Source organism: Tachypleus tridentatus, chromosome 8, assembly GCF_004210375.1.
Source record: "Tachypleus tridentatus isolate NWPU-2018 chromosome 8, ASM421037v1, whole genome shotgun sequence".
NCBI lineage: Eukaryota > Metazoa > Arthropoda > Merostomata > Xiphosura > Limulidae > Tachypleus > Tachypleus tridentatus.
Genome location: NC_134832.1, coordinates 108,497,211 through 108,524,675, shown reverse-complemented (window position 1 = coordinate 108,524,675; position 27,465 = coordinate 108,497,211). Strand labels below are relative to the sequence as shown.

The 27,465-nt window shown below is 29.2% G+C and overlaps 1 long non-coding RNA gene across 7 annotated transcripts; it reads right to left on the bottom strand.

The window, feature by feature from the left end:
• Positions 1-618: 618 nt before the first annotated feature.
• On the bottom strand, positions 619-27,224 carry LOC143223176 (uncharacterized). Of its 7 annotated transcripts, none has more exons than XR_013012726.1 (5): positions 27,210-27,224; positions 15,925-16,132; positions 14,033-14,171; positions 8,653-8,843; positions 619-4,789 (listed from the first exon to the last, which is right to left on the bottom strand). It is a non-coding gene; the product is annotated as an uncharacterized LOC143223176 (long non-coding RNA). The 7 variants fall into 7 exon arrangements; XR_013012725.1 differs by lacking the exon at positions 27,210-27,224 and adding an exon at positions 24,364-25,203; XR_013012729.1 differs by lacking the exon at positions 27,210-27,224 and adding an exon at positions 18,378-18,518 and having other exon boundaries at positions 15,885-16,132.
• Positions 27,225-27,465: the final 241 nt, after the last annotated feature.

Below are 27,465 nucleotides of genomic sequence, written 5' to 3'. Positions count from 1 at the left end.
ATTTATAGTAATAGCTAGTCATATGAAATGCTACCTCATGGACTAACCACTGAGTAAAAATCCTTTCCTTGAATTTTAAAATGATTTGGTTCATGATATATAGTTAGAATTATTGCTCAATATTGACGAGTGCATTAATTTTGAAACATTGCACCTAATCCTAATCAGCCATGGATTTATTATTATTATTACTTTTTGTGAGTGATAAAAATTGTTTTGTAGTTGTTTGAAAGTTTTTGTTTGAATTTCTATTGTTTTATTTGACCCTGGTTGTAGTGGTGTTTTGTTTAATCCATTAAAATACTAAGGGCTACTACTGTAATTATTTGAAATCATGACTAAAATGGCTCTATATTTTTTTTCATATGCACAGTAATTTTATGGACTTTTATATAAATTAAATGACATACTCACCAGCATAGACAAACATATACAGTATTGAAAAAATGAAGTATTGAAAGCATCAAAAAGTTGGTGCTAAATAGGTTTTTAAATTAAATGTTGAAGTTACAGCAAAAAATTAAATTTTCTGTAAATTTTCCTTTTGTTTCTGTTTACCTGTAATGTTAACATTATCTTCATATGAGCATATAATAATTTCCACATGCAGTTCAACTGTACTAAACCAAATAATTATTTATTCAACTTCAGTTTTCTACATACAGTCATACATTTAACACACACATAAACAAACTATTTTAAGTTATTATACAATTTGTTGTAAGTACCAATGTATGTGTAATCCAAGGCAAAATCAATAAAATAAAATGTTTTAATTATTTCTTTAACAGAACCTTGTCAGATAAAATATTTCATGTAAAACCCAAAATAACTTTGTTCTAAGCATCCAAGATGGATTAAAAATATGTACATTTATATCAGAAGTGTATAATCATGTGAGGAACTAAAGTAAGGGCCACTTCTGGTCAAATGTGCATAAGATAACCTTTGAGAACTTATCTCAAACCACATTAGTCTGATATTAACTTTTTTAACAGTCAGAATACTTATTACTGTATTACAAAGGAAAATGTAATTTAATCATATCAACATGTTTTAGGATTAATTTCATTACTTATTATACTTCAGAATTCCTAGATATCTGTACTTGCCAAACTTATGTTTAACTGTTTAACTCATAAGAAAAAACATCCTGATGACTATTGGTTAGTGAGAAGTAAAACTGTATTTAAAAGAATTAGTAACACATATATAGCAGTAATAATGACATACTAGACTTCCACAGTAAAAACATTCCATAAGAACAAGTATACAATATAATGTTAAGCTTGTTACCTTGCACTATTTATTATTTTAAAGTAATCATACAAATTGAAAGTATATATTTTTAACCCTGTTGCAGAATGGAAGAACAAAAAGGTACATTGTATCCCACAGACTTGTATACTGATAAATACTCCCTAGACCCCTGTACTTTTTACTTAATGTGCTAATACCAACTACAGTTTCTAAACTGATTAGTATATGGATTAATAAAAAACACTGGTAACAAAGGAGGGTGGGTGAAATATCTGTAGTAACTGCAAAACAATGTTTTTAACCCATAATAAGTTGTTTCATTATATACCATCGGTCTTTGACTTCAAAAACTTATACCTTATACTTAATTTTACCAAAATCCAAATGAAGCAATGTAACATTAAAATAATACAAAGCATTATAGTTCAACTACAGTTATAGTTATATTTCTTATTTTAGAACCTTTTTTTTTTCAGAATCCATAAACATACTAGAATTTGGTTTGCTTTTCCAAAAAGACTTTGCAGTTTTTTTTAACTAAATAAAATGACAATTTTGATATAATAAAATTCAAATTTGTCAATAAATTATTAAAACTTTTTAATATATAAATTTATAGTTATAAGAGCTAGTTTTATTATTTACAAAATGGAGATCAATTTTATTTCATATCATTTAATTTTAATATTCATTGTATCAATCTTAGTAACAGATATACAGGTTAAAAACATCCACAGGTCTACATGTAACATTGCATAGCTAATTATAAAGTTATTTACATAAATTATATCAGTCCACAAAAATCTTTTGATGTGTTCCATCTAACAGTAAAAACCAACAAAATACAGTCCACTAGTCCATATATCCCAAAGTAACATGCCTAACACATAAATTACAATTATCAACTGTCATACAATGGGCAGTTTATGCTGGTTGCTTCAATCTCTAGACAGAAATGAATTTTTCCAGTAACCTTTTCAATTTCCATTTTAAATAATAATGTAATTTAATAAACTTTCTTGATATTCATTTTCATCTTGAGCCATAGCGACTAGTAACAGACTTTTCCTATCACAAGCATCTCAGTGTGAATTTATATAACATACCACAAAGTATCATTAAGTGAACAATCATAAACTACACAACTGTACACAACATTATCCTTATGGTTTATCAAATATTTTCAAGATCATGGTGCCTATGCCATGGTATTCATTTCCAATTTATTTTTTATACTTTTATAGAAAAACTCTGTTAATTTCATTTATATTTAACAGTAAGATGATGCCAGCAAGAAAATTTTGATAGATATTAATATTTATATCGATTAGAAGTAAATATCTCATGTTAATGAAAAAGCTCAACCATTTTATACATGGATGTAAAAATACCTATAGATGGTAAAATATATATATAATGGAATATTATATAAAATTATTTTTTAAGGTTTAGGGATACAGTATACACCAAGAGAAACTTTCATATCTTACAGACATAAACTAACCTGCATGCACACATACAGCCATGTAATATTAATGTTACTCAGACAATGAATGGAATATCTCTTTTTTTTTCATCCAGTTTAGTTTATAACAGTCAATTTTGTTTTACTTTTGATTTTTACCTTCAGCCTAATCAAATTAAGTTAAATTTACAGTTGTATAGAATGATTAAACTGTTGTTACTGGTATTAAAAAATTATATCTTCAAATATAATTTTTCATGTTATTTATTATCCAACATTACAGGTGTCTAACATCTCAAACACATTCTGTTGGCAAAATTATTTCTTGAATATATTGTCGTAATTAATCTATGTTTGCATATGCTTACTACTTTTATATTTGGTGTATTCAGTTAAACTACTGTTGATGTTTAAAACTTGTTTTCATGGCACTTCTATAGTAACCTGATGATAGATTAGTTTCGTTTGTTTTGAATTTTGCGTAAAGCTACACAAGGGTTATTTTTGCTCCTAATGATAGATCAAGTGTTGGATGAACATTTGAATAATCACAGTTATACACACATTATGAATACCTCATTTAATATTTAGACTATATTTTGAAATATTTCCAAGTAGAAAGCTTAAATAATAAACACTTTGTGAAACTATGAACATGTAAATGTTCCAATATTTAGACAACTTCCAAATTTGTAGTTATAATCAGGAAATTTCATTAATAAATAAAAATTTATTATCATGAAAATACTATTACTTTTTTTTAACAAGATTTACCAGTTGCCATTATTTTTTCATGTTAAGCCACATTCTTCACTGAAACTCAGAAGTTTAATGTTAACACTAATTACAATGTATATTTACAGAGCTTGAAGAACAAGTAGGATGACAAAAAACAACAACAAAAGATTCAAAACACAATAAAAGAACTTTGATAAACTATTTTTTAAAGGCAAGTTTGTTTACTGATATAAGAATAAACACAAAAAATAAGACTTATCCTCTAATGACGTTTGGTAAATTTGTATTGGCTCAACACAACAGTGTACATATTAGCAAGACTTCATTAATTTATTACATCAATCATGAATTTTACTGCAAAGTTTGAATAAAAATGCAATAACTTTATATATATATATACACATATCAAGTATATAATTTGGTTTTACTTACAATGGAAAAAAAAAAAGATATTTAAAACCCTGTAATTTTTAAACAAGTTTTCTTTTGAAATGATTGTTTGAATGACTACTTAGTTTATTTCTTTATTTTTACATATATGTGTCTGTAAATTTATTTCATATTTTCTTGGGATAGCTTTCTGAAAATAAATTGTTTTATTCAAAATATTCATTATCCTTTCTGGAAAAAATTGTACAAGTTAAGTTTATACTTCCCTGTTCTGATAGTTATATGTTATAATAAGTTGATAGGATCTTTCAACATGAATTATCTGGAGTTCATTTAAAGTCATGAAAATATCTGAGAAAAACAGATTAAGCCAAATCTGGATGTAATCTTATATAAGGCTTAATAGTTCTAAAATATCTATATTCAAGATCAAATATTTTACGACCTCGAAATTCACAGTCTTATCAACAAATAATAGAGATTTGTTTAAAGAAATTATTGTCTCAACTACAATTTTTTTCTTACTTGGATTATAAACTACTAACTTAAATTTTCATCAGATAACAGAAGTTTATATTAATCATAACAAACTAATTACCTTGTTATATAAAACTGAACAAAAAATCACTGTTAACAAACCAGTATACATGTTTTTGCTTTCTTGATTCCAGAAGAAAATAACTCAGAGACAGCACAAATACTCAGCTCTAAGTTTGCACAGTCTTTAAACTAAAATGAAAAATAATGTAAACAATACAATCAGCTATCACATACTTTGCCACTGTCACACTGTACTTTTATTATTTTTCATTTAAACACCTTAATGGTCCCCTGAACACCTTTTATTGCAAGTTGTTGACCAAAAGAAGAGATGGCATTCACATCTTTTACCTGAAGCTCAGTGCATATCTAGATCTTACATGTAGTTGCAGGTGTCTGAAAATAAAAAGATGCCATGAGGATTACTCATCGTAATGTTGGCTTATATTTACTTGCACCTTTCAATGACTCAAAAGTAATATTAACACAGCAGAAAACACCTTATTTAAAGCCATTTCTTCAAGAAACTTGAAAGTACACAAATAATAATCCACTTTATAAAGAAAAATGTTTCATTATAATAAAATGGAAAAAATATACTTACTTATTAACAGTATAAATATTTAATGAAAATGTTGTTTCTTTTACAATGTATGTAGAACAGTGCTGTTTGCAAAATGTACTCAAATATGTATGTTAAAATTCAAAATATCAAATGTATTATTTAATAAAACTATTAAGTATTACAAGACAAAACAATATTATGAATTTAAAAGAAGTAAATAATACAGAATTTAATAAAAGTTAGTCCACTTTTAACATAAATTAACTCAATGTAATTATGAAGCTTAAAGAGAAAAACATAGCAAATAACTACAACAAATCAATATGAAATTCACTTAGCATACAAACACCCCTTTACTAACTTCCTTTGAAGTGTAAATATGTATATTCCCTGAACATTACGTGCAGTTAAAACTACTTTAATCTGTTATATTTTAATATAATCTGTAATTTTCACCATAAGTGTGATTAATGTTTAGCATGAAATATAAATGTAAATAATTTAATTTTCAATAAAAATAACTTCTCTATTTGCTCCTTTGAGCATTAAAATACTAAGATAAGGAGTGTTGCTTCAGTACACTTGCCTAACTGGATGACAAAAACCAATTTTATAGCATGATTTGTGAAATAATGTGTAACTATATGTGTTTATTTTATTCAAAACTCAAGTTACAATTTGAGCTTAATTTGAAATTTAAGCAGTTGTATAACAAGTTACAGAACCTGCAAGTGTGTAACCAATGGTTAAGTTGAGATTTTGAAAGAGGTGAAACTCCTTTTTGTGATCCACTTTCTAGTCGTAGTGTGGATCTCAACATCATATAATCAGAAGACTGTGAATAGTAATATCTTGAATTGTCAAGAAGTACCCCTTGTGGGCCATTCTCTGCTTCAATTTAAATTGTACCAACATATATAATCATCAACTCATTTGTAATGACCACAGCCTTTAAAGACTTGCACACACTTACTGTATTGCTGAAAGCATAATTTGATTAAAATTACTGTTACGTACTGTAAATTTTATCCTTCTATGACTTTTGCACATACATCTTTGAGAATGATGAAAATTAAAAAAAAAAAATACACAAAAGTGCTGACTCCATGTTGTGTACCAGTCTAAATTTTCTTGAATAAATTAAGAAGCACATGGGCCATTAACACTGTTAGCTTTCATTACTTCCCCTGAAGTTTATGTTAATTATAATAAAATTAATATCAATTATTTTATGTTGGTACCAGGAAACTAAAAATATGATGAAAAATTGATTGGTTGTAGTAGCTCTGTGTGTGCATTTTTTGTTTATTTTTTTTTATAGCAAAGTTGCATTAAACTAGCTGCTGAGTCCACCTAGGGGAAGTAGTTGCTGTGATAATGGTGAGAGAACTGTATGTTTTATCACAAGTGTTAAATACATATGGAATGCTTCAGAAAACTACAATAAATTAACAGCAGTACAAATATTCATCCATCTTATTGATTTTTTTATGTTGTTTATACTTCCTAAAATTAGAAAATAGAAAAATTATAATGATAACACCGTGCAAAAATTTAACAGTTATCCTGGTACACTCTCAGTTGAATATAACGGTTTATTATATGTGATCTAACTAATAACTAATGTATTGTAAAATAACATATTTAGTATACTGTCTTTATAAGTTACATCTCATTTTAAGAAAATGATCTATATCTCTTCATTACATTTCAGAAGAAAGAAGTGTGTAATATCTTTATTCTACTAATACTTCTTTCTAGCATCACATTAAAATGTGAACTGTCAATTCATAAAAATACATTACTGTATGTTCATATTTCAGTTAATTTCTATTTATTCTTTTTCTGCCATAATTTATTGGAATGTTTAAAAATATTAATAGTGTTTGAAACACGAGTTAATAAGAAGTTGCAAAATTACTCATTCTCAGTTGAAACTTTAATACAAGTTTTTATACCAATTAACAAATGTGTTTATGAAAACATTTTGAAAATTCAGATAAACTTTTAATGATACATAATTTTTGATACAATTTCAGTTTTATTGCATATCACTTCTGACAGAATATTGTTGAATTATATTAACAACAGAAAGCATAAATACATTATACTAAACTCTATCTTACTGATAATGTTTCAAGAAAATAGCAAAAAATCCTCCAAGAGTCTAACAACAGTTTGCCTTTCAACAACATATAGTAAATTTTATTGAGCCTTTTGTAAGCATACTGATGTTATTTTATAAAAACTTCAAACTTTCTTAATACTCAAATAATCTTGTAAAAAGATGCTATATATAAAAGCTACATTACCAATCATATCATTATCCATTAATTTGCTACATAACTCAATTTTTATTTGTGCTATTTATTGTGGATACTGTTTTTGTAAAGTTTTAGGAATGTATTTATTATACAAGTTGTATGACACAAACTGAAAATATTTACATTTGTAATAAAACATTCACCAACTGTTAATATAAAGCTTGAAAGCAAGTTTTTAATAAGTTCAGTTCTCATGGCACTCTCTCAAGTTATGTACAATGGTTAGTGCTATTAAGATTAATGATATCTTGTTTTTCACTTGAACAGACTAGTTACAGTATCTAATCCTTTTCTTAAAACATCTTCCCTTCTATATTTTTTATACAAGCTAAAATTGGTGTATCATAACTTTTGCATGAATATTTCAACTGGAAATAATTTTATCACAAGATTTTTGAACTTTTTGTAACTTTTAACACACTTATTTTTAATTGATTTAAAGGACTAATGTGTATTATAATACTATTTAAATAACTTGTCATAAGGTGAAAGTAGCAGAAGACAAACAATATGAATATCTTTCACTCTATAATTTATTGTCACATTTAGATAATTCAAAGTTCTTAAATTTCAGCATAAAATGCCTATGTTCAAGTAATACAAGTTGAATCAAAATGGAATAGTTTAAGGAACATCAAAAAATTATTATGCTGAAGAGTACATTTTTTTGCAATGTAAGCAAATATAATAAATGTGAACAAAAGTCCACAAAAGGAATGACTTTTTTTATTATCATAAAACTGAATTTACATCACAAAGTATAAGTATACATTATAATGGAGAAATATACGAAACTAATGAAGCACACATTAAATGTTGAACACTGTAAGCAAAAACCACAAAAATCATGAACAAAGTACACAATTTTTATGTCAAAAAAAAAAAAAGAAACAATAATATTCCTTTAAAATTCAATTCATTCTATGCAATGAAGTTAAACAGTTATTTCAAGATAAGTGGTTATTGCTGATAGCTCATTTAAGTATTTCAATAAAAAATGTTAATCAGCCATATAGTTTACCTGTAAAAACTTAGCTGACAGTGAATAACTTTTATGTAGTTTTATATAACTTATATTCGCCGTTTTCATGTTGTTTCTACTTCTAGCATTAGTTTACACAACAGCATACGCTACTTTGGTAAACTGGTAAGAAGGCAATGACTTCTCATTACAGAAAAATCGATAGTGAAAATATCGGCTACCGACTTTCCATTCCATTCTCAAATAGCCGTAACTATGTATGTTATGAATTTAGCCTGTAAATTATGGCAAGAACGAAACCTCCGTTATATACATTTTAATTTTGATAAGTTTATGTATAACTGATGCAAAATTAAAATACTATTTAATGATAACATTATATACTTACTCAAGTCTTGAAGTAAGCAACGTACAGGTTCGAATGTTATTCTTTCTAGTTGCAGCAGAAAAAGAAAACTGTGCTTTATGACTAGTCATTCCGAACACAAAGGTTGGACTTCCCCGTGTGCTTTTTCAGTCTGTACCTCCAGTGAGCTTGGAATGCCTTAGCGTTACTTTATTTTCATTTATCACATTTTGCTACTTGAAAGAAAATGCAATATGAACTGAGTTTGGCTGTATTAAACATGTAAATATAATAATATTAAACTTGTCTGATCTTGAATTTCGCTCATAAAGTAATGTTAAAACAAAGTACAAAACTTTTTAGTGAACCTATGTCATAATTAAACTTTTGAAGTGAAATTAAAAAGTTCTGCGCGAAGGTTTCGCTTAACAAGATGCTTAACATTATTGAAAAAGAAAGTTAATTTCTTCCATTTACCAGAATTTAACAATATACAAGATGCAACTTAAACAGGGTTAAATTCCGAATTCGAGTAAAAATCATTATACCATTATGGGTTTCTCCCTACATAAAGGCGGTTCTCAAACAGTCAATGACGTTTAGCATAATGGCCGCTCGTCAATAAGCAAGAAAAAAAAAAAACAGTTTCGTGACGCGCTAGCGTTATTGCTGTAACATTCTTGAAGATACAACAAACACCTTTTTAATCTGCATCACATATAGTTTTACCAGAAAAGCACCGAACTTATATATAGTGAAATATGAATATAAAATCGCATTCAAAAGTCTCAGTTTTCTTATTTTTCACGTCATGTTTAGTTTCTAGGATAAAATAATTGTAAATTGTATTTTCATGAATTTAAGGCTATTTCAAAATTTGTTCAAAATAATGTCCAAAAATCTCAAAATTGAAATGAAAAGATGTATTCATGCACCTGAGTTTAAACAAAAGAGAACATTGAAGTTAAGCATGATACGTAACATACATATAGTAAATATTCATACACCTGGATTGAAACAAAAGAGAACATCGAATTTAAGCATGACATGCAACATACATATAGTAAAGAAAATAAAAAATAACAAATTTGCAAAAATACAGTTGAGTTAAATCCACAGTGTCATCTGGTATGAAAAATAAAATAACGGATTAACTTCGATGAGCTTTTGAATGTAGGTTAAACGTTCTTTTAGCCGTTGTCAACATATTTTTATTCTTACTGTGTAACACTGTCGAAGTTAATAGTGTATTAAAAGATTTAGACGAACTGTGTTAATATTCAGTGTAAAGTTAATGTGGAAAGTATTTTGAGCCAGGCATTGCATAACAGTTAGTATCCTGGTCTGGTTATGCCATTGAACATAATCCTCACTTTCAGCTGTCAATCTCACAAGTTAATTAAGAATAGTCATGTAGACAGTGAGCGTTCAGCTTGGTTGCTCTCCATCTCTGGCCAAAAGCTCCAAATTAATGTCTATGCCTGATTCTTTGGTTATTTTAACTTGGATTAAACGTTAAGCAAATAAGTTAATGATATTTCAAAGCCTACAGGATCAAAAAGAAAACTATGGACTTTTTTTTTTCGTTTTATGATGGGAATAAAAAGTAAAAACATCAATCAGAAGACTTGTGAGCCTATACTCACACAGAAAGTAGTATGGTTTTGAAAGTGGGTTTAAAACTAGTAGCATCAAGAAGTAGCTATACAAATATTAAATGAACGAAATGTCAGGAAGGGGTAAAGTAATTATAATATAACAAACAAAACTTAAGCCCAATGGGGTATATTTATATCAATTATATCTCTGAAATCATTGAGATTTCATTTTTGTACTTCTTACGAAGGCTAATTTCTAAAAGGGAAAAAAATATTTGCAGAAACTGAAATAATAAAGTTAGATATACGTAGCTTCATCATACTTAAAATACATTAGTGCATTAGTAGAGAGTTTTGTGGTAAAAAAAGTTTATTTTATCTTCTCAATATAATTACAATGTACGAAGTATAAGTTTAGAGTAAGGAATGTCAAGTTTCAAAACTTTTTAAAAACGTTTTAATTTGTAACACACCGTTAGTTGATATTTTGAAGTACAAACACATTATACAAAAGCAAATTACTACATAAATATATTTCATTACTTCACTCATTGTAATACATACTGAAGATATAAAATACAGAAGAAAAAGTAAAACAGTTATTAGAATTTAGGGTCATAGATTCTTTATCTTGGTTATTAGCTTGCAAGAAATTATTATGTTGTTCACAACTGATAAGAGAAAAATCTCTTTGTAGAAATATTTTAATATTCTATGTTCTCTGTTTCATATCAAAAACCACTAGAAATATCATATACATGTGTAACAAAATGCTGACTGTACTTTTACTTAACAAGATGAAATAAGATTACTGTAGCAATACTGAAGTCTAGTGAGTATAAACAAGCAATAAACATAGTCCAACTTAAACTTTAAATTTTATATTACAAAAATATATCTCAAGCATTTCATTCCATGTGTGTAAATTTAATGATGCTTAAAATGCAGGTACAGCTATATCACTCTATCTTTGTTTTATAGTATACCTACATACTGTTTTAAAACTTTTATATAATAAAGAATTGCTTGTTTTCCCTGATAATTTGTGTCCAATCTTTTTCTTTAATTCAGTCATGTAATAGCTTAATCTTACTCTACATAACATTTTATGCCATTTACCTAGTTATTGCAGTTACTGTTTTTATCTGTTTGGTTGTCAGTGTACTTGAGAATACCACAGAATTTTAACAGATGTAAGGTTAGAAACTAGCGATTCAAATCACAAGAAAAACTAAGAATCAAAAATCTAAATTTGTAATACCAAAAAAATAAATACTAGATCATGGATGAAAATTAGTAGGTTTTGGATAATTACAGATATGATGTTGATAAAGAATGCAAATAATTCAAAGTACATTGTTGTTCTAAAGTGAGATGTTAGGCCACAGTGAACTACATTTCACATTCTGTCAACTTAGTTATTCTTATATGCTGCTAAAAAATAATAAATTATGAAAGTTTTTAACAAGCACTTTTGTCCTTCTTAGTATCATAGTATACTAACTGTGTAATTCATTAATCAAAATGAAAATTTTAACCAAGAAAAATATTATTTTAATTTTTCTTTTTTAAACTGCCTTTAATGCACCTTCTAAACTACAAGTTGAATTTTAATATAAGTTGCTTTTGTTCAAACAGAAGTGTGTTTGTTTCAACTGATTATTTTTAATGTTATTGCAACTGGTAAAAAATGGTTCTTTCTACAATAATTCCAACATTAATTAAATAACAACAACAAAAATTACAAAAATGGAAAAGTAATAATTGTTTATTCTGTGGTACAGAATCCACTTCCAGAAGTGGTTGTTCGAACTATTAAATATCCATCAGACAATGAAATAATTAGATATTAATGCAGTTGTAAACTTTTACACTGTGTCTCAGACTGACTTATTATCCAGATCAAGTATATGACGCAAGCCACAATATATTACAATTCTTCATGTTTGTGATCCTGAAAATCTTGAAGGAAAAAAACAAAACAATGACTTCTGAAAACTGTTCAAGATCATCTAATAATTTTGGTTTTTAATAACTCAAGTATAAATTGCTACAAACACAATTAAGTCTGATCCACTATAACTACTATGCACAGGAACTATCACACCTTTAAATATATATTAATTTCATGAGATTTGTTCTTTGAATTAGTTAAATACATTACTTATGTCCCATTTTATAGTACCGAATGAATCAAGTAAGCATATAAATTAGAAAATGTGTGAAGAAATAAAATCTTTCCCATTACAAACATTAGGATCAAACTTCTGTACATATGCATATTACATATATGTTTTTGAAACAAAATAGTTTTAGATAGTTATGTATGACTGAAAGTTTCCAATTAAGTTTGTATTTATACACAAATACTGTAACTTTAGTATTGTAGATTTAATAGCAGCTCCTGTGATGAGTGTAGCAAATTTATTGGCATATTAGAAAATAAATAAGGTGGAAGGCTTTTATTTTAAATTTCTGCTTGTCAGTACTTATAGTTGACGTTTTTAATTGGTGGACATTCTAATGCCTCTAGGAAGAAATAAAAACATCTAAAGTGAAAAATTCAGAGAAGAGAAGTTAAGATTAAGAATTAAAACTTATGCAACATTAGCATTTAAATTATAAACTACATTTTTATGCCACATTTATTGATATACACTAAAGTTGTTTAATCAAATTTTGAATGTAACTTTGTAAAGATTGTTTTCAAATTACTGTGTTTTGAAAAACAACAACAAAAAAGGATAAAGATAACAGGTTGAAAGATAGCAAAGAAATAAAGACAATATGCAAAACCTTGTATATTTTTTGTTCCAGAACATCACTGATTAGGGTGCTTGAATTGTGATCTGAGGGTCTGGGGTTCAAATCCCCATCACATAAAACATGTTCACCCTTTCAGCTATGGGTGTATGTTATAATATTAGAGTAAATCCTACTTTTCTTTGGTAAAAGCATACCCCAAGAGTTGACAGTTGGTAGGGATTACTAGCTACCTTCCCACTAGTCTTTAGCAGCTAAATTAGAGATAGTTAGTACAGATACCAATAACTTTGCATGAAATTTGAAACAAACCAAAAATTATTTATCTCTTACTTCTGTTCCTTGAAAAATTATTACTTATTTATTATTCTGGTTCAAATCCCTAATATTATACAAAAGAAAGGTATGTTAAAAAACAAATCTATTCATAAATTAACCATTATTATGGATGTAGAATTTATATATGTATCTAAATGTGACTATAACCAAAATAATATATGTGTAATGTGGCATCATTTACTGATTACCATTACAAACACATCCGTTTAAAAAATTGTGCACTTTTGGTATTCAATTTTCAGACAATTACTCAAATAACTGCCATATATGCAGCAATCATATCTTTTATCACAAAACACAATCTTAAACAAAAGTACTTTCCTCACAACAATAACACGACTTTTGCTAGGACTGTACATGAAGGTTTGATTATATCTTTATTGATGTAATTTGTAAATACAGTACTGAAATTTTAGTTCTTAAAAAAACGTTTCAATAAGTGGGACCACTTTTAATATATAAAATCATTACAGTTTATTTCAGCGTAATCCAAACACTTTTCTCATGTAGCACATCCCAAAAAAATCCTTTGTTAGAAAGTGTTCACTTTTCCAAACCTTTTTTTTTCAATGAGGTATGAATACTATATTTAGTATTGCTAGTACAAACAACTACCCATACAGCAGCATTTCTGTTCATACCTAAAAGTTACTGGTTTTCTATTTCAATTAAAGATTATAATTTTGAAAATAATTAACATTCACAAATATTGGAATACATACCTCATTTGTTTTCAAGGTTTCTTCTTCCTCCTCCTCATCATCTTCAACTTCATTCAACTTGGTCTTTTTTTGCTTTTCTTCAGCCTTTTTCTTTATCCTGTTTATCCTTCATCTTCTTTTCAAACATCCTTATTTTTACCTAAAGTGTATTTAAAAAATTAACTTGTGAATTAACTTCACAAAAACAATGTTAATCTTAATTTATAAGTTACTACTATTTTTAGGAATCATAGTCACCATTAACAACAATTTAGAAGTACACAGTCAAATTTTTCAGAGAATGAAAGTTTGCCTTACCCAAACCATTTAAATATTTTGTTGTTTGAAAACTTGTGTATGTGACAAGTATCTTGGTACCGTATATAACTAAATTCTCACACTAAGTCATACTTGTCTGCTCCTCTTCTTATCCAGGGACAAAAGGCAGTTTCTGTATCAATTCAAAATCTTTCACTCACAGTAACTGGAATTCTACCTCTAAAGGTGAACGATACGTATTTCAGAATACTGACAGAGATTATAATCTGCTCTATACTTGGGATTATCTACTTCAGGGTGAATACATTGTTCTGCTATCCCTTTTAGATAGGATTGTCAATTTGTCATGGTTACCAGTTATCCTTGTAAGCAGGGTTGTTAATCATTGGATGTTCTCATTCACCATCTAATTCATCATCCCAGTCTTCTGGTTTTGTAGCATCTGGATCTGGGATGTATTCTGGCTGATCCAAATGTTATTCACAGAGGAAGAAAAACTATAAACTAACTATTCTCTACCAATTGGTCTTATCTTGAACAGTTATTAAAAGCACATGCTTGTCTATATTTTCAAACAAAGAAAGTATTGAAGTTTGTTTTATGAAAATTATTTGTAAACAGTTTTTGATTTAAGAATTATTAGATAAGCTAATAATTAGTGTTGCTGTTGTTGTTTATTTTCAGATGAAAAACTAATGTAAGAAAAGCTATTATTAACATATACAGACTAATTACTATATCTTTAATCCACATAGAATTTTTCTTATCTTAAACTATTAATTTTAATTATCTTCTACAGAACACTTGCATAGCCAAAATCTACTTTGTATAATAATTGAGCAGACACAGAATCCAGCCTGTTATTACAATGACTATTTTGAATCTAAAGTAAATAAAATGATGTTAATAAAATAATTATAATGCAGAAAAATGTGATGTTCAAATAACCATTGTTACTCTTTATTGCTCTACACATACAAAAACAGACACATAACAACAGGCTTACAGTTAAGTAACAAGTTAATATTACATAACTGTTTACACTTTTAACAGAGACAATGTTCAGTTTTTAAGTATTTGGAACTTCAGTAAAATAGTAAATGGAAAGCACATTTGGGAAGCTGAAATTATGTTAATTTTTTCAGATTTTTGAAGTATATCAAATGTGTGTGTGTGTGTGTTCCCAGCTAGCCTGGTGAGCCATAATATTGACTGAAAGGCCTCATTGGCTTTGGATATAGTAGAGGTAGTGTGATTGACATATTATAAAACATTTTCCTTTGCTTTCACATGTGGATTCTTACAACTTGATAGAGAAAGCTATTAACAAATCAACAGTGCACACAACATTGAACAAAGAAGACATTTTCATTGTAATCATATTTACAATTCAGCAAAATCTAGTGTGCATTTCGTTCATGGTAGTTATGCAAGCTAGTGGATCTGTAACACTCTTCTAATACCAAACTAACAAATTCTCTAATACTTATGTTAATTAACACAATGTAAAAATATTTCAATATTAAAAAAATTAGGCTAATTCAATGAAACCTAGGCTTAGTGTACTTCAAGATAAATTGAAGGTGCTTTTTACCATATTAAATAAGTAGTTTCAGTAGAAATACAAGACTCACACCAGGCTTTGTGTCATCAGGATCAATCTTGTCCTTATCATCACACTTCTCAGATTTCTTAGCTTCAGGATTCTTCATTTTTTTTTAGAGGGAGAAAGTTCCAATCCTTTTCTAGTTCTCCACTTTCAACCTTCTTATTGTCAATCTTTACTTTGTAAGTATTATCCAGAAGAACAGTTAATATATGAACATGGTTGTAAGTAGCATCCTGTCAAAGAAAACAACTAAACACTTGTAGAATACATTGTAAACTGTATATTATTATAGTATGAGAAAAACAGAGAACATCTAAATCACCCTATTCTTCCATTGATTGTGATTTTGATAACTTAATATATTGCTTAATTTTTAAAGAAAGTCTGAAATGCAATTCAAAAAGCAAAACCAAATCCTGAAACGACAACTGATGAAATAAACAAGTAGTTTGAAAGAAAATGTTAAATATTGTGGGATTTTTCTAATTAATAAATTGACAGTTTTTCTTTGAAACTATAAAATTATTGAATGGATTTTCTACTAAAACCTATAAAAGAATATTGTAAGAAAAATTACGGTATTTGTAATGTTAATCAACTTCAGCTATAGGCCCAAGCAAAATCTCTTTTTTTTAAGTCCACCCTCTCAGAGTGCTCAGGAGAGAACTAGACTAAAGTGTTTAGAACAGTTCTCTTTATACTTCAGTCTAAACAATCAAATACTTATGTTATTTAGCTACTTCAAATGGAACATGAAGTTGCTGTTACAATACCAACATTAAACTAACTGTCAGTTAAATGTACTATATCTAAATTCACAAAAATGAATCAACTGTAATGAATCACATTACAGCGTTTGTTGTTTTATAAATCACCCAGAAATACAAAATTATTCATCTACACTAAAATAACACATGGTAAATTCTCTTTAAAATATATATTAAGGGAAATGTTCTTACTTTACAATGAATGTCCTTGTTAATAAGCAAGTTTTTTACTTTGCAGTTAAATATAACCAGAACTTTCTTGATTCCAGACTCAGAGATGTCTGGGTCTAAAATAAAAACAAATATACTCTTCAAAAAAAGAAACGCAAAAGGGATATTTTTGTTACTTTTAAAAAAAATATATGTAATAACATTACAAGCTCAAAGTATGTGATGTTACACATGTTAAGGCACTGATTGCCATACCAAAATGACAATAAAAGTTGTGCACTTTGAAAACGGAGGAAAACATCGGATTTTTCGCCAAAACGCATTCGTGTCCAATAAATTTGTTTGAGAGATCTGCATGTTCTGCAAGTGCAACATGTACAAAATCCCTATAAAAGTGACGGGTTCTCGGTTTCCATAGCTCAGTGTTAAGCTACCGACACGCAATACAGTTACGCCAAGACTGACTGAAGCACAACGCAACAACGCCATTGATCACTTGGAAGCAAGCAAATCTCGATAAGATGTTGCCAGAGCTGCGAATGTCCACCCAAGCACCATCACAAGGCTATGGAATCGTCACCAACAACATGGATCAACTCGTGACTGTCCACGATCTGGCAGACCTCGTGTGACCACGCCCGCACAAGATTGTAACATCCGGTTACGTCACCTTCGGGATAGGACCACTACTGCGACGTCTACTGCCTCAACCATACCAGGGCTGCGTAGGATTTCCGATCAGATCGTACGCAACCCATGACAAAATTCTTAGGTAAATGTCAACGACGGTTTTCATAATGACAACGCCCATCCTCACACAGCCTGACTCACCACTGTCTTCTTGAGACACCACAACATCAACGTTCTTCCCTGGCTCTCCAGATCACCAGATTTAAACCCCATCGAACATCTTTGGGACGAGTTGGGCCGACGTCTGCGACGGCGACAACCTCAACCGCAGACTCTACCTCAGCTTGCAGCAGCTTTGCAGGCTGTGTAGACAGCCATTCCACAGGATGTGATTCGTCATCTCATCGCTTCCATGGGCAGGAGATGCCAAGCAGTTATTGATGCTCACAGGGGGCATACTCGTTATTGACGTTGAGTGACGTTAAACTTCAACTAGTGAGCGTGGACTTCGCCTTTGCAGACTTTGGATGTTCAGCAATGAATGTGCAAAGTTTCACACATGTCATACAGAACTACCCAGAATAAACTTGTTAACAATATGTCTCAAATTTTGCCTTTTGCGTTTCTTTTTTTGAAGAGTATATTTAATTTACATGTGAAAAGTGATAATGTACTTCTGGAGCATGGGCACAATGTGATACACATGACATAAATCACAAGATCTCAAGAAATTTAATGCAGTAATTCAATATTTCAAATGTTTTATTTTTCTTGGATGTTTAAACCAGTATAACATGGAAAAAAACCAAATATTTTACATAAAATATAGAATATTAGACAAAGGAGTTCTAAAAATAAAAACCTTAAAAGTTGGGAATGTTTCTTACTTTAATCATAATTTATATAATACCTATTTTTCAGTATAGCTTTCATAATTTCAGGAATATGTCTATGTAGGAATTTTTACATTAATTTTAAGATTCTGCACTTAAGAACTGTCATTTTTATGGTAAAATACAACACTCACACCCACACACACATTATATTCAAACATAACATGTAATACAAAATACAGCTATCACATCACCAAACATATTCAGATGAGGGGATTCTTTGTGCAAGTCCTTTTGTTTTAAACTGCAGTCAAAGAGTTTGACATAGCCACCACCATAGTCAATACTTTGTTCATATTTTATTGAAAATTGTATTACTAAATATTTATTTTCATTGCTGAATGCATCTAACTTTGCAGACAAACCACAGAACCTAGCATCCTGGGGTGTCTAGATTCTAGACAATTATTATTTATTTGTACTTTTGGGCAATTACATGTTACTGTAAAAATAACGGAAGAAAGTTTTTTCTAATTATCCTCTAACAGAAATATACAGATATTAAAAATTAAATGTCTTACAAATAAAATAATAAAAAAATTACAGTGCTAGAGAGAATATATTCATGTAAAATGTACAGCTAATATGCAGTTTGTAACTTTACAAGTGCTCTAATGTATCAGTTTTAATTCTTTATCCAAGTTCTTCACAAAGTTTAAAACTGCAATCTAATGCTACAAATTATATATTTTTATATAATTATAAAAGATAAATTATACTTCTTTGTATGATTAGCACTTCACCTTCATGATCTAATTGCCAAACAGGCAAGATGAAAACTAGGGCTACATTTTTTTAATTTAATAAATAAATGTAAGTACAGCAAAATGATAAAAAAACAAATTGTGTTATAAATATACAACTTCAATTATATTGAGCTCAAAGTTTAGTCTTCTGAAACTAGATTTTCTAAATGCTAGTATTTTTAACTTCAAACCTAGAGAAAGTAAACCTTTCCCAAAAAATTCTTATTATATGTGGTTTCCTTAATTCAATAACATTATTCGAACTTAAATGTTTCAAAGTTTTCAAAATGTGAATGTTTATCATCAATGTATATCATAGTGCATATCCTTCTATGTATAAAAACTTGTAAGTTATAACTCTAACTTCTAGTTCTAAGGTTCTTTTTCCTGGCTTTTTAAATTTATTTTATATTATCATATATTATACACAGACTTTTTATATCACAACAATGTCTGTATTCTATTTTGAGATACACTTCATTACACTTACCTTACTTAATCTAAACCCCTAAAAAGTAAAAGTTTTCTCATCACCAGAAATAAGAATATCAACCTTTGTTAAGACTCTTTATATTAGTAGTATAGTGCTACTAAACTGTGTAACTTTGGTTTCTATATTACTTGTAATGTTACATTACTTAATTACAAATTAGAGTACAAGATACATAATCTATTATATCACAAGTTATTATGACTATTAATATTACAATTAGTCTGATTAGTCTTCAACAGTTCAAGTTTTAAAATAACATTTTACTGAATTCAAATGCAAAGTTCTTAATTACCAAGACTTACAAAACATTAATAATCAAGAGATCTAAAATTCGAAACATTAATGTTTTAAGTTAATTTGTCATAAAAATGTGAGAAGTGAAATTTATACATGCCAAGTTCAGATCATAGTTAGGTTGAGTGTTCTTCACAGTGAGATTTTACAGCTCAAAAGCACTCATTGGTTGTACTCCTAGACTAATTATCAATACTCACTCACCAAAATTTTTATAACACAAATAAGATTTCACAGATACCATATGGTTGGTCGCTTCTCACAATAAGATTTTACAATTGGAAAACACTCATTGGTCGTAATCTTAGACTAATTATTAATACTCATGTGCCTAAATTTTTGTAATATGAATAGGATTTCACTGATACCATGCTGTATAATAAATATGCTTGCAAAACAACTATAAGTAAAACAAACAACAAAAGAATCCACAAAATATACCATAATTATTGAAAATGTATCAGACTCATATAAAAAACTTGTTAGCAACTGAAATAAGATGTAAGCCAAATACTCAAATAATAGCAATTAAATGCTCAGTTAAAGGTGACATTTTAATCAAAGGTGTGCAGAGCCACTTAATCTAAACAGAGTACTTCTAGTTTGGCTAAAGGATGCTTATGAAGCTGGAAAGATTGCTAAACAGTTAGGACAGATAAAGCCACAAAAAAAAATTTGTGATCAGGGGAATTCATTATGACATCCATACACACCAAATTAAAGGAGAACTAACACTAAACAACATATCTTTCACAAAGGTGGAAAGAATTATATCAACAAGAATACAGAAATCCACAAACATAATGTGTATACAGAAAATGCATAAGATATCTGAGGTTTGACATCACCTTCTGGTATCAGAGGTTTCAGGTAAAATAAATTAAAACAGTAAGGATTTCTTTAAGTATAGAGCAAACAAAATGTTTGGATTGGGTACTTTGTGGTAGGGCCCATGAGAGATGACAAAGGACAGTTTGCATCCGATGATTATGAGATAACTGGGTTATCAAATTCTGCATTTTATTCAATTTTTAATAAAGAATATTTAAACAATATTCCTCATTGTGAACAACTAACAGATGACAATAAGGTTAAACCATATGATTGCATTAATTCTGAGTTTTTTAAGAAGGAATTAGGAAGTTTAAGGTATGATAAGATTCTTGGACCAGATAATAATTTCCTATAAGTTTTGAAGGAGGTTAGGAATTAGAAATGTGAACCAATTACTATTTTTTAAAAGTCCTTGAATAATGGACAAGTGCTAAACAATTGGAAATTGGCTAATATCACCCCTTTTTTAAAAGGAGGTAATAAAAATTGCCCTAGTGATTATGGGGCCTATAAGTCATACATCAGTTGTGGAAAACATTTTCGTAAAACATGCTTAAAATCATTTAACAAAATTCAGAATTTTATTAGATAGTCAACATGGCTTCATAATGGAAAATCTTGCCTCACAACTTTTCTGACATTCTCTGAAAATATTACTGCTCATATAGATAAGGTTAAGGGTGTTGATTTGGTGTATCTGAATTTTCAGAAACCCTTATAAAAATAAAGGCACAAAAGGCTTGTAAAAAATCATCTTTTAGGTTAGCTAATTGGATAGAAGAGTGGCTGGATGGAAGAAACCAGAAGGTTGTTATAAATTAACTGCAGTCAAACTGGATTAATGTCACAAGTCAGGTACCTCAGGGCTCAGTCTTAGGGCCTTTATTCTTTTTGATTTACACCAGTGACATAGATGAAGAAATGGTCAGTAAGTTACTTACATTTGTTAATGATATTAAGGTCTTTGTTGTTGCTAACTGTGAAGATGCTGCTGATGATTTATAAAATGATTTAGATAATTTAGAAAGTTAGACAAATAAATGGCAGATGAGTTTAAATTATAATAAATACAACATAACACCTGATAATTTGAATTACAAGTATAATTTGGATGGGAAGAACCTTAACAATGTTATGAAAGAAACAGATCTTTGTGTAATGATTGCTCAGTGTCTTAATTCATCCAAGTAGTGTGCTGTTGCTACTGGTAAAGCAAATAGGATTTTAGGTTTTAGGTCATATCTACTGAAATATTGAATACAAGTTTAAAGACATTATTTCATTGTACAGGTCACTGGTTAGGCCACATTTGAAGTGCCGTATTCATTCTTGGGCTTCTTACCTCAAGAAGGACATTGAATTGTTGGAAGAGATTCAGAGAAGGGTTATTAAACTGATGACTTGGATGAAGGGGTTATCACATGAAGAATGGTCAAGATATTTTTTTTCAAGAGAAAAGAATTTCAAAGAGTTAAAGGGGATCTGGTTGAGGTATTTAAGACTGTAAAGGGAATTAGTAGTATTGATGCATTATATTTTTTTCTACTTAACACTGAAAATAGTAAAACTAGGGGACATAAGTATTTATTTTAGAAAGGTAGGAGTTACCTTTAGCAAAGACAATTTTATTTTTCTAGCAGGGTGTTTGGTTTTTGGAATGTGTTGCCTTCGGATGTTGTGGAAGCAGTAAATTTAAGTAAGTTTAATGGAATGCTTGACAGCTATATGGGCAGGATTTAAGATTTTAATTTTAAGTTCTATTTATTGACAGTTTAATTTAAAGGATGGAACAGCCAAGATAAACCAGTATGTCCCATGTTGTTCCCAAATATAATGTGATGTTACATTGTATTAAAATTCCTGCAATAATTGTGAAGCAATGTTACAAATGCCAATAATATGGCCATGTAAATCCCTACCAAGTTGTGTTGGTTATGGTGGGGAACATCACATTACTCAGTGCAAGAGAGAACAACAAAACAATACACTGCAAATTACAAAGACTGTCAAAAATACAAAGAAATTAAAACATGAATATATATAACATTAACTGCAACATAACTGCACCAAACCCACAAAAAACAGAACAAACAAATGTTAAAACACTGCTTCTATCTACACCTAACTTACAACAACCACACAAACAAAAACATATACAGCAGCAGTTCTCAACCAAACAAGTAACAAACATTCAAATAAGAAATAAAAACCACAAAATAAGCAAACAAATAAAACTACCTCCATGCAACTACAAAATAAGCAAACAAGCAAATAAAAAGCTACAAATACAAACATTACAACAAAAGAAAAAAATCCAGTCATAGAATCAATTAAAAAATGCTTTCCATGATATTGTTAAAGAACTCCAAAACCCTCAAAATTAACAATATTGCATAACACTTATGATTACAATAAGAAAAAAGTATATTATACCAATCATACCACACTTATTTCAGTAATCATAAGCACATTCATATCTTAGAAATTCACTGTACAAACGCTCAAGATGAGGACATAATACATGCAAATACTCATGTACTAGTTATAACAGAAACTATGTTAAATGCATATAATACTTTGAAATTTATTGGTAATAATTCCATGAGAAAAAGAAAGTAAATAAAAGTGATCCAAATACAGATACTGCTCTAATTTATGAAACAATTCTATTTGTAAACACATATAGAGGTTGAAACTTTTAAAGAATATATAATAATGTATCAAATAATAGCATAACAACAGCAAGCATATACTGTTCTCCAACCAAAACAATATATATTAATTTACTAAATAATCTAAATCAATATTATATAATAATGTAATAATTACTGAAGATATTAATAGAAAATAAAAATATATTTTGGTTGTAAGGAAACCATAAAAGGAAAAAAAACTGTTGGAATTTTTAGAATGTAGTAAATGTGTGTTGTTGAATGATACAACTCCAACACACATAAACTTTCAATACAATAATACTGATATATTGGGTTTGTGCATAAGTTTATCAAGTACTCGCAATAAATGTTCAAATATTGACGTTGGATTTGATATTGATAGAGACAACTCACCAATAACATGTGCCTTTGATCTTGTATCCCCTTATAATAATGAGCTTATAAGAAAACTTAAATTCAAATTGGAAAGAATATGCAAACTTTCTAAATCAGTAATTACCATTATCAACAATAAATCTAGTAGATAAAACCATCTGATATTGATTATTACTGTAAAAAAATTTCCGATTGCCTTACCAAAGATATAGAACAGACGATACCAAAACAAAACCAATACACTACTCAAAATAATTGGAAACTCCACGGTCAAATTACAAACATGACAACAGAACATTTAACATGAGATGATAATATAAGAGATCCATCCATCAAAACCCAAATAAACGCTCTAAGAAACAAAATAAGTAATGAAATAAAATAACTGGAACAAATTTTGATTAAACGCACAGATTAAAAAAAAAAAAAAGAGGTTTAATATGAAACAATTTACAAATAACTAAAATAGGTGTGATACATCATGAAAACGAAATAACATACAACAAACGATCAGAAAGTCGAAATTTTTAAAGAACAGGTGAGGAAAACCTTTAAAAAACACAATGAACCGGATATGGATACATACCAGTTTGACACAGTAAACGGATGTACACAAGAAAATATACACACACAAAAGTTCCCTGTAACTACAGTAAATACACTTACAAACAGGAAAACAAAAGTTTCCGACCTTTCTATTTCAATACATGACTATTGTATTTGAAACTTATAATGATTACCCTAAATTTGATCAGTTGTAAAAATAGACATCTTATTTCTAGCTGTTTAGTTTACAAACATGCGTAACATATCCTAAGGGTAATATTAGTACAGGTCAAATTTACTTATACTCCGGTCGTCTAAAATATGCAAATAAGTACAAATATTTTTAGACTAATATTCTGAAAGTTGTATCAATAAAAATACGTGTGTCTTCTCTACTGTAGAATGGTTTAATTTATAGTATTTTCATACTATAGAGGTTGTAGTTATTGTATAGTTGCGTTTAGAATTTTCATGTTAGCGGCACCGATATTATCTTTATGGAGCCATCCTTAACTTTGAACTGATAGAGAAAAGGCAGTTAGTCTACACTCTACAGCATTCATCTCCAATTCTTGGGTTTCTCATGCCTGATTGGTTAGTTTAATTTGACTGTCACTCTTATAGCACTCTCATAATCACAAAGTACGTAGCTTGTTTTGCGGCAGTGGAAAACAAAAATGGATTCACGGACTGAGCATACGTCGTAAAATTTCCTTATCATGGTTTGTTTCTCAAACATACATACATATTTGTAATGATTCACATTCTTGCTTTCAACCCAAGTCAGAACACCATTTTCAATTATTTGAATTAGAACCTTAACATTTTAGACATTAAAACAATTAAGACAGGCAGCTCTTCAAAATCTTATGTAACTGAAAATAAATAGCATAACCAGTTACCTATAGAACAATTTTAAAAATGACACAAAGTGACTCATGTAATAACGTGACGTCATGTGACATAGTGTGATGTTACATGTATCATTTGGTGACTTACCACATGGCGTAGGTTTATATGACGTCACACGATTTCACGTGGCGTGTTGACTTTATATGACGTCACAACTATTTTTTGTCCAAATAAGCTCGACAAGTAATTTATTCTCATTGAAACACATCAGAAGTAAAGACAAAAGCTAATTTCTTAATTTTTTTGATAAATGATATATTTATTCATAAAATTATTGAATGTAATGAAATGAAAACTAAGACTTGCTTCGATCTTGTAGTTTTTGCAAAGTTCTTAAACATCTGGAGAATATTTCCAGAAAATAATTATTAATGTTTTCCTGAGGGAAGGTTAATCTGTATTCCACACAAATTATTATTTGCTACCATAAAACACTATTGTACTGTTTGTACTATTGTGCAATACAGATTGTTATAATATGAAAATAACAAACGAGTGGATAAGTGAAATGTCATATTATCACTCTTTCTTTTCGCCACTCTCCTATTCCAAAGTTCTATATTTCTTAAGCTTAAATTAAAGATTTTGCATATTTTTATATTTTAGATTAGCCTTATGGGTCCTAGCAAAACTAATACTAACATGTGTTTTTAATGTTGGTATCTAACCACCCTTTACTTACACACCTTTATACATTTAGCATGTAAATATATTTGCACCAGTAAGATGCTATTGTGAAGAAGTGTGTGTGTGTTTTCGTATAGCAAAGCCACATCAGGCTATATGCTGTGTCCCCCAAGGTGGAATCGAACCCCTGATTTCAAGCATTGTAAGCATGAAGACTTACTTCTATCTTACTGGGGGACATAATGAGGAAGAAAAAAACATCGTCGATTAAAACAGTATCACTTCAAAAACATCAACACAGTAATCGAATTAAAGTGTATCCAACATTTTTTGCATAGTAATGCGTGCGTTTGTCATATACGTATGCGCACACAGACAGATACGTGCTCCTGAGTAAAAACAACTTTTGAAAAACGGGCCAGGCTACCACGCATTAGTTTCTTGAATGTCGATCTTGGTTAATTGCCTGCTTCCAATGAATCAGGATTCAAGAAATAGACGTGCGCGAATCTTTGTAAAATAAAATGAACAAGCTAAACTCATCTCCACTGTAAAACCTTGAAAAACCTTTTGTTGCGTTAAATGACTATTTTCTATATAAACACGACTTTACATACACAGAGGTGGAAGTTCACGACTAACATTTTGTAACTAATCAGTTTCAGCTGACCATGTAACTAGAATAAAAGAAAACAAGATTTTTACTGCCATAATTCCTTTCATATTGGACAGATGGTACCGAATACATATTCTTAATGTTTCATATTTTTGCTTTCCTCCTTTGCCAGAACATATTTTCTAATCATTTATACTAGAATATTGAAATTGTAGATATTAAAACGCTTAAGAAAGGTGGTTTTTCAAATAATTGGAAGTAAACAATGCCCATCAGTAATCCATAAAACAATTTTAAGAATGACATACGTTAAATCGCATTATGACACGATATATGACGTAACGTCTACTGCACATAGTGCCAATATGTACTACATATAGAGAAACCGTTTCTAACTACTGTTTTCTCTGCCCTGTAATGCAAATTTGTTATCCAGTTAAGTTATTTTTACTACTGTGTTAACCTTCTTATGGTGCAAATTTTTACTAGAATAAAAAAATTATTACTATAGTTCCATTTACGTTTTCTTCTTCACTCCATGTTGTCCTCCAACGTTTAACATGTCTAATTACCTTGTTCACTTCTTGTGCCCATTACGATATTTTAACTTGTAATAATACAAGATAGAGGAAGGAGTATTCTATTCACAGATGTTGTTACGCCGTCCCTAATTTAACAGTGTAACTCTGGAGGGAAGATAGCCAATTCAACTAATAGTGAGATTGACTTACACTTTATAACGCCCCCACGGCTGAAAAGGCAAGCATGTTTGGTGTGACGGGGATTCGAACCCGCGACCTTCAGATTATAAATCGAGTGCCTTAACTACCTGTCCATCCGGGATCGGAAACAAAGGAGAAAGATCAATATGTTTAAGCAGTATTAAACCTTCCCTACATCTCTCGAATGGTAAAGGTTTTTTGAAATGTGAAGTAGAACTTTCAAAAAATCAATGGATTTGAAGTTCATTATTTAAAAGGTCCTTTA